We start from the raw sequence: 10,071 nt of genomic DNA, 5'->3' as shown, positions 1-10,071 counted from the left end.
TATTTCAACTAGGCAACCTCATGGCGAGTATATGTTGTTAGCTTTTCTATCACTTTGGGTGTTTGATTTCCTCTTTCAGGCAGTTTGGAGGCAAAGGAAGACCCCATGATCCTGTCAGCTTTCATTTAGGAGCCAGTGACAACAGCCTTACTGCGTTAAATCACTCTGTCGCACGGTATTACTGGGCGAAAGCTGAGCTTGTGGATTCCTGACTGAGTAAGCCAGCTGATAAAATCACTCTCTGCTTTCACACTGGGGTCTGCAGGCTCCAGATAGGGGTTCAGACACCCGGAACAATCCGAATGCGGCAGGAACGAGCAATTAATTGCAGGGGTTAAAGTTTGTCAGCAGCACCGCAGCGTTAATGTAAGCTGATGTAAGCCTCATCATTACTACAGTTTTTAGCTTAACGCCAGCCGTGTGTTTTCACCGTTTTCCTGCAAGCATTTTTTTTTATTTTTTTTTTTTTTATCATTTGGCATTAATATGTTTAATCAACAAGCCCCAGAGAACAAATGATAACGCTAAATGAATGGAAGTCAGCAAAGCGCTACGATCCAAACAGATCTCTCATGGTTCATTTCTTCTGAAAATGAATAGCAATATCAAAGAGTAATAAACTGATGTGTCAGAATATTTTCCTGCTGTAATTTTAATGGCACAAAGGGAACCGACTCAGAATATTCAACAAGTCAAAATTTGATAGCCTCACAGAAATGTTTAAATGGGGTCTATTAATAAAGACTTCAATAAAGAGGCAGGGGGTTTTCTTGTTATGTTATAGTTTTTGAGCTCTGTCGGGGGGAGTGGGGACGGGTGCAACACGGTTGTATTAGTAGGCCAAAATCTCAATACATTAAACCCACATCTGTCAGCTATCCACAAACACTGCTGTAACATGTGTATGATAATATACGGAAAATTTTATATTTTATATATTTTATATTCAACAATATTATTGATCTGTCAGTACTTGCTGTATTCAATTGATCTGTTGTATGAGAACTTAACTGAGCTGGATGATGACGTCTTTTTTTCTTCTTTTTTTTCTTCTTTTTTTTTTTTTTTTTTGCAGAACTGCTTTATAGATGAAGTGAACTAATTTAATAATTGATGATCTTTACAACGGACTGAATCAACACTGAACTGACTTCAGCAGAACAACAGCCAAAATGCATTATTTTCCTGTTATCACTGTAAAGCTGAATCAATCTGTAAAGTATAAAGTGCTTTATAAATATGTAATATATCACAACTATTCAGTGTTTTCAACCACATAATGTTTAGGTTTCTGACATTTAAACAGATATACAAATGAATTACTATAAAAAATTCAACACGGTCACACCTTGGATGAGGGTCCAATTCTGACTATTAACTATTAACTACAACTTTTGCTTCAATACGCTCTTAATTACTGCTTATTAATAGTTAATGTAGTTGTTAAGTTTAGGGTATAATAGGATTAAGGGATATAGAATATGGTCATGCAGAATAAGGCATTAATATGTGCTTTATAAGTAATAAAGGGTCAATATCCTATAATATGCATAATTAGCAACTGGTTAATAGTGAGAATTGGACCCTAAACTAATGTGTTACCAAAAATAAATTTCTAGTTTGTTAAATACAAATTTCAAACACATTTTCATGTCTCTGGAAGCTGCAATAATAATGTTTTCAATTAGGCTATTTTTTTAACTGCTTTATTCAAATCAGATACAAATTATGTAGGAAACTATAAAGTTTACTCTATTCTTCTCCCAGTTCACCGGACACTTTTATGGATTTTGGGAGAAATGGATGAATTTACATGATGTAAATCCAACAGATCCGATTCTCTGAATTGTGGTGCAAAAAAATGGTGGCATGGTATATCAACTAGCATGATTATTATAACAGTGTTTAAATGACAAAACACATTCACTTCCACAAATTTGACAATCATAAAGAAAAACCTCACTAGGGACTCAACTAGAATATAGACTTTTAGTTTATGATAAGCCAGAGGACACTGTTGAATTGCCAGGTGCCTAAAATGTACCCAACAGCCTCAGGTATACAAAAGTCATAACATGTTCTCTGGCTTCAGGTATTGTATAATAATAATAATAATAAAAATATGTTTATTTTTTATAGCTCCTTTCAAGACCCCAAGGTCGCTTCACAAAATAATACAAACAGTTGACAGACAAAGAGACAAGCAATCTGCTTATTATAACAAACAAACAAGCAGAAAAGCAGATGGAGTATAACTGGATGAACAGTATGAACCAATAACTGGAACCTTTTCTAATGAAACTATTCTCACAATAAAAGGAAATTCCAGTCATAAGTTTTTCATCTAAATCATGTTCAGATAAAGTTTTCAGGCTCCGGAATGCTTAAGGCCACCATAACCATCCATTGAGAAAACTTGGTCATCCGAAAATCAGAAATGGTGTCCTCAATATAGCACTTAAATTGTATTTTTATGTTTTTTGAATGCTTTATATAAATGTTAAGGAGGATTTTCTCAAAATAGTTCACCCAAAAACAATTGACTAAACCTCTTGTTGTTTTAAAATATCTAGATCCATTAACATAGTTCAAAAAGACAGAAAGCTATACAGAAAAAAAAAAAATATATATATATTTTTTGAACTATTCCCTTATAATTATGAACATGGCAGCCTTGCAATATTGTAAATAGTTCAAAGAATTTCATATAGCTTCTTTGACTGTATAGGGAAACGCATAGGGACGATCCTTATGACCAAATATGTTGCAGTTCTTGTTTTAAAACACATCTCTGTCTATCAGTGCTGAAGTTTGCAGTGTTATAGGATAATAACAGCCTTCAGTAGGGCAGATGGGAGGTCAGTCCGACCTATCAGCTTGGATTTTTCCGTGTATTTCCGACACGCTTGGCTGGAAATACAAACAATTAAGCTGATTAAATGTGCTCAACCTAAACTGTCTGCAAAACTCAAACAAGTTCCTAATGAACTGTTTTGGGAGGTCAGCAATCAGTTGTTGTTCAATTTACATCCCAAGCCTCGGCGCATACGGAAAGAGCTCCAGTGGTTTGTGTTGAGTCGGCTGGTTTATAGCCCTGGAAAGGGCACTGGGGGGATGAGCGCCGAGCTTCGGCATTTGTTATGCCTTAAATAATTCAACAACACTATTCCAAGGCTTTTTGTCAGCAGTAATTTCTTGTGCAGTCTATTGTGACAGAACACTTTTGTTTACATGTTACATGCATCATCATAGAGAACAGCTATGATCTTCCAAACTGCTTTGATCTTTCACTTTTTTATTAATTGGATTTATTTAATGGAATGGAATGAATGAATGGAATTTTTATTTAATTGTAAGCTAACTGGATAGATAGATAGATAGATAGATAGATAGATAGATAGATAGATAGATAGATAGATAGATAGATAGATAGATAGATAGATAGATAGATAGATAGATAGATAGATAGATAGATAGATAGATAGATAGATAGATAGATAGATAGATAGATAGATAGATAGATAGATAGATACATAGATACATAGATACAGTAGATAGATAGATAGATAGATAGATAGGTAGATAGATAGATAGATAGATAGATAGATAGATAGATAGATAGATAGATAGATAGATAGATAGATAGATAGATAGATAGATAGATAGATTATACGTATTACATTGTTATTGAAATTATTATTATTAAAGTTTAATCTTTATAAAATATAGGTTTAAAATCATAAACAATTATTATTATTGTCATTATTGTTATTATAATTACATACTATTATTATTATTATTATAAATCTATATATTTAAATAAATTAAACTTTCATTAATAATAATAACAGTAATAATAATAGTAATTGTCATTTTACTAACAGTAATAATAATAATAATCAACATTCTCACCCCAAATCGTCACTTTTTCGTCACTTTCAACCATGCTTCAATATCCGACGCACAAAGCACCCTTTAGCGTCCATATGTGACGCTTCGGTTATGGGTAGGTTTAGGTATGTGGTAGGGTTATGCGTCTCATATGGACGCTAAAGGGTGCTTTGTGCGTCGGATATTGAAGCATGGTTGAAAGTGACGAAAAAGTGACGATTTGGGTATGAGAACGGGCTGTAATAATTATTATTATTCTAAATCTATATATTTCATATACATTAAACTTTCATTAATAATGATTATTATATTATTGGAATTATTATTCATGAAAGTTTCATTTATATAAAATATGCCTTTATAATTATTATTATTATTATTATTATTAAAATAACAATAATTATTATTACTGTTATTATTATTCTAAATCTAAATATTTATATGAATTAATAATAATAATACTTTTTAAATTTTTTTGAGGTAGAGGAATTGTTCGATATCCTATTATGCAATGTAAAATTGTGCAAGATAAAACATGCACACACCTTCTCAATTAAAACACACCTTAAGGTGTGTTTTGCACTGGGACACAAGCCCTTACTAGCCACAAAGTATGTCAGACACGAAATTCAAGGTAAAACTATTCTCACAGAGAAACATATTTGGAGCTAAGGGGGTAAAAATAAAAACAAAATAAAAAATCAGTAAATAAACCCTTAAGCACTAGTCAGAAAAATATGTTTTAAGCCAGTAACACTTCTTGAATCAAGAATGCTGTATGTCCTCACTGTAAACCACTGTGTTATGACATCTAAGTGTCTGATCATCCCAGCTCAATAATGTTCTGCCATACATGCTTTCATCTGAAGGTGATTCACGTGCCTGTTATTGTTGTTCTTGCTGTGACGAATCATCACTTTCTCATCACATCTCTCTCTCTCTCTCTCTCTCTCTCTCCCCCGCCGCGTAAAGAGCCATCACATCAAAACAACACAATGTAATCACAAACATCAATCTCTTCCTGAACACTAGTGAGATGTCTCCACCAAACATAATAGAAAAGCATTGTTCCAAAACATAGAGAGCTGCAATTCCAGGCCAGCAAACAGCGTTTTACGTTCCAACCCGTAGGCCAGCGCGCAGAGTCGCTGATGGCTGAGAAGCTCCCCATTTAACAGAAACTCACACAGCATCAAACAACACTTAGGCACTGGCACATTTATTCATTGACTGGATAAAGTTGTAGATTGATTCTTTCTGATGTCCTGCAGAGATTATAGCTCGGTTCTTATCCAGAGCATCTGATTTTCAATTGTTTATTCAGCTGGGATTCTAAAGTTTAAAAGGCCTGTTCTCATTACTCCCATGACTCAGTTTGATCTGCGTAGAAATAGTTCAGAGGGAAAAAAAAGTGTTATTAATTTTTTATGAACATGGAAAAGTAGGGCTGAATATCAATGTAACTATGAAATCAGAGTAAAGGGGTAGAAGATAAAAGAAGGGACAGTCACTGGAGAGAGAAAACGGAGGAGCAACATACTTATCATTGCAGTATAGCCTGTCTTATGATGGACAAAACATACTGTGATGATACTTTTGAGTAAAAAAAAAAAAAAAAAAAACTCTTTAACCTGTTAACCCTCATCCCCCTTTTTGAACAGATCTGAACTTAAAGACACCCTGAAGATCTGAACATTTACCCACCCTTATGTTGTTCCTAACCTGTATGAGCTTCAATCTGTTGAACTAAAAAGATGTTTTGAAGAATGTTGGGAACCAGACAATTTATGGTAACCATTGACTAAAAAATACAATGGAAGTCAATACCTTCAACTATCTGGGGTGCGTTTCCCAAACAACGACGTATAACTCGCTGCTTAACTACCATAGTACGATGCATTGTTGAAGAAATCAACTAGCTAGTCACATAGACAGTATAAGAAATGGACACAGCGACCCCATTGGATTCCACGGAGAAAAGTGAAGTCAATTAGTAGCACTAACTTCCTGATGGTCGAGCGTACTGCGCAGACTCAAACTGAGCTTGACGACGTAGATGTGGCGTGAGCAACCCGTCTGTCTTCTAGTAGCTGTGCCGAGAGAAATCTGAATCATTCCCTTCCGCATCTTGCAGAGACGGAGAGCGTGAGTAGGAGGTGTCCATGAGCTAGGAACAGGAGCAACTTTTGCTAAGTATTCTGATTAATTACTTTGTCATTTTGCCTCCACTTCCCCCCGATTGCGCGCAAGCTTCTCCTCCGGTCTATACGGTAATCTCTCTACTGTGTGACAGAGAGTCGCGCGGTTATGACGCAATCGTTAGCCTATTTTTACAAAAACTGCTTCTACGGGGCCATAACGTAAGATACAAGGTAATGGAGCCTTTTATACATTTTCGTGTTGCTTTAGAAATAAATAATGGACAAATGGAGTCTTTAAACGCCTCAGATGTAAAGTTATTCGCTGTCAAAGTGACGCCAAAATGAATGGGAGTCAATGCTAACAGCAGGTGATGGTCTGCTAATCAATGGCGGCGCCCGGGGAAGCTTCAGTGTTTTATGAAACCCTGCCCCCCTGGCTAGTCACGACTGCTTTCCGAAAATGTATTGTCGCAAAGTGGTTTATGACGTCACGCACGTGTTGGAGTAATAACTTCTTTTAATGAATCTGTTTGAGATAGAATTAACGCTAGATGTTTTGCTATAAATTACAGACATGACATCTGAGGACTATTTCTCATTTATCTCAGTTATTTTGCTTTATTTCCAGATTCAGTCGTAGGATCATTCTAACATAGTAGAGCACGTTCGCACATGCGCAGTCTTCAGAAACGGTGCTTTAAATCTCTTGACAAACTCAAAGACGTAAATTACATTTCTATGTATTCTAAATAAAAGACACAGGAAATGGTATTGGAATGTCAGCTTATTTTGCTCAAGATGAGGATTTATTAAGTCCACATGTCATGCAAACTAGAAACTATGCTTCTAATCACAGGTCGAGGGCTGTCATTCCAACTAGGCCTACATAACTTTGCGATGCTGTTTGCGAATGTTCGTTGAAACGATGGTTTCGGGAAACACCAAATCGTTGAACTATGCTGATAACGACGGAACTTACGACCACAGTTGGCTAACGATGCTTATCAGCTGCTTAGGTCAGTTATTTTAGTAAGTTAGTCTGGAATAGCTAAAGAAGCAAGTCAGCAAAGCCTCATGGTTTACCAATGATTCGATTCATCATTTTCATCTTCCTCTTTGTGGTACTTACAGAATAAAAGCTTGTGATTGAGCATCTGAATTCTGAACTTATGAATAAAATAAATAACAGAAATCATTTTCAAAGGACACTGATCCGATGACAGCAGTAATAGACTTGAAAGAATCATACTCGTCCCAGCTAATGTGTGTTCAGAATGATGAGAAACTGCTCTCATGCAGTAAGTGGTAGGCCTATAATTTAGAGTGTGGTGAACTAATAAAGGCTTAATAATTAAGGTGAGTGAGATGAAGGCCTGTTTTTCTTCCTCATAAGTAGCCGATGTATTCTGTGTGATTTCCAAGCTAATTTAATTTGGTTTATTACACTTAAAAGCTTGTGCTGCTCCCCACATCGCTGGCAAAGGCTTTTATTTTCAGAGTGTCTGTTTTATTAAAGGACATAGAAACTCTCCCTTCATCTCTCATATATGAGATGAATACATTTCCCATTTTCTGTTCCTATAGGGCCCACTGTCCAACATTGTTCTGATATTGTTTAAACATGTGCTTAAAATCAAGTTCAAATAATGAATATTAGGCCTATATGAACTGCATAGCCCAAACAATATGTGAAATGATTAATGTGAATATTACCAATTACAGTAAATGTTTGGGTTTGGTGTGATTTTTTTAAAAGCTTTTGAAAGCAGTCTCTTATCCTCACCAAGGCTGCATTTATTTGATAAAAAAAAAAAAATATATATATTTTAATATGTAAATAATTTATTCCTGTGATGAATTTTCAGCATCATTACTCCAGTCTTCAGTGTCACATGATCCTTCAGAAATCATTCAAATGCTGATTTGCTGCTCAAGAAACATTTATTATTATTATCAATGTTGAAAATGCTGTGCTCAAATGAACTAGTTCAAATGAACAGCATTTATTTTATATGTATTTAATATATTTTTTTTTTTTTTTTTGATTTAGAAAATCAGCTAAACTCTCATGTTTCAAATTTTAAGTCATGTCCCACTGTCTGTTCATCAAATGTTATGAAGCGTCATGAACAATCTTCAGAAATAAATGTCAGTTTTGTGTCATTTTTATCACTCTGTGATGTAGATTTCTACTGATATGCACTGTATGCAGCATAGATGATTTGAACAATAAGATATGATAAATAACCACAACAAATGCTCTGTTTGCCTCTTATCTGCAGACAAGCAGCACAGCATGTGTTCCACACTGATCCAACTCTGACTCAAGCGGCTGAAAAGCAACTTAAATGACTGTTGATGCAAAGCAGAGACATTATATCATTACCATTTACACAGCACTGGACCTGATGAACAGTGCAGCTGCATTTCAATTCTGCAGGCTGTAGTCAGACTCCATTAAAAAGAAAAAGAGGTCATTTATATTTAAAGACTGCCATCTGCTGGTCATTAACGCATAATGTGTTATAGTAAATAATCTTGGCCTACTAAATTATGGTGCAATCAACCCCTCTATAGGACTAATGCACAATCACCTTAGTTATTCATTGAAATTTGTGATTAGTTTTGGTGGCAATCAACATCATAGAACCTAGTCAGACCTGAAACAAATCAGCAGCATGTTCATAATGTGACAAATAAAGCTCCTAAAATAATGCATGTGCAAATGTTTGGTTGCATTCAGAGAAATACAACATTGGAATTCATATTCACAGTGTTTCTGAAATGGATGGAAGAATAATTCAGCAAAACCATTTTTACTAATGAATATTCTTGATAATCCATCAGCTTTGTTGAAAGTTAATGTAAATATAAACAGAACCTAATCTTCTGAATTACACACCAGAGCAGATTTCTGCTGGCCAGTTCATTAATAAATCATCAATGAATTCATATGCATTTATGAGGTGGTAGAGAAGCACTCGTTTGTTCTTCAGATCACTGCTCACTTCTTCTCTTTCCCATTAGCAGTGTGGCTCATGTAATGACTCCCGTTTGTAGGATGTCTCTGTTGATATACACTCTAATTTTGTTCTGCGCTGCTCTCTGTAAAACATTGATTCAAAGACATCTGCCAGATCCACATGGGTCCTGCAAACAGATGAATTATTCATTTTGATATTATTCTGCATGCTTTATTTATGTTCTTCTATGAAGCACCCAATGTGATTTCCTCAAAGAAACTACATAACATATAGGCCTATATATGAATGCCAAATTGGCTTTACAGTTATTTGTTGACTATTATAAAGTATTAATCGCATGATGACAAAAAGTAAATTTACAAATGTGTTAACATGCAAAAATTATGAACAATGAACAGACTGCTCTAACAATTTGATATCCTAAATCCAGTGTCCAATTTAATCAACACTCGCACAGATATAGTGGCTCCTCCATGTGGCAAACTTATGAAATAGCCATAACACGGCAATGAACTATATTGTCAACACTTTCATCAGAGAATAACACAACATCTTAGCATTAAAAAAGAGGTGTATTTATTGATGATTTTATTAAAAAATTCAAATGGATTTCAAACATTTCATACATTAAACAGTTTGCAGAGAAATATACATTGGTATAATCTCTTAAAAACATTAAAATACCACACAGATTGTCATGACAATTTGTAAATATGATAATAATAATAATAATAAAAAAGTAGTCTATGCAACAATACAGAATATAGTTACAGAATAACGGATGCAAGTGAAATTTCAAAATGACCAGAAAGGTAAAATTACAGTCAAAATGATCACACACACACACACACACACACACACACACACACACACACACACACACTATAGGCCTATGTATATAATATTGTTATTTTTGTAGATCACTTATTTTCAGAAATATTCTAAATATTAACAATCGCGCCATTAATATGCCATTGTCACTCCAACTCAAACTTTGAACTAATTTTTTCATACTTGTTGTTTTGTTTGTTTTTCTGATGTCCAACGTGCATTTC

The sequence above is a fragment of the Leuciscus leuciscus genome (assembly GCF_965113295.1).
Source record: "Leuciscus leuciscus genome assembly, chromosome: 21".
NCBI classification, from domain to species: domain Eukaryota; kingdom Metazoa; phylum Chordata; class Actinopteri; order Cypriniformes; family Leuciscidae; genus Leuciscus; species Leuciscus leuciscus.
This window is presented reverse-complemented; position numbering follows the sequence as displayed.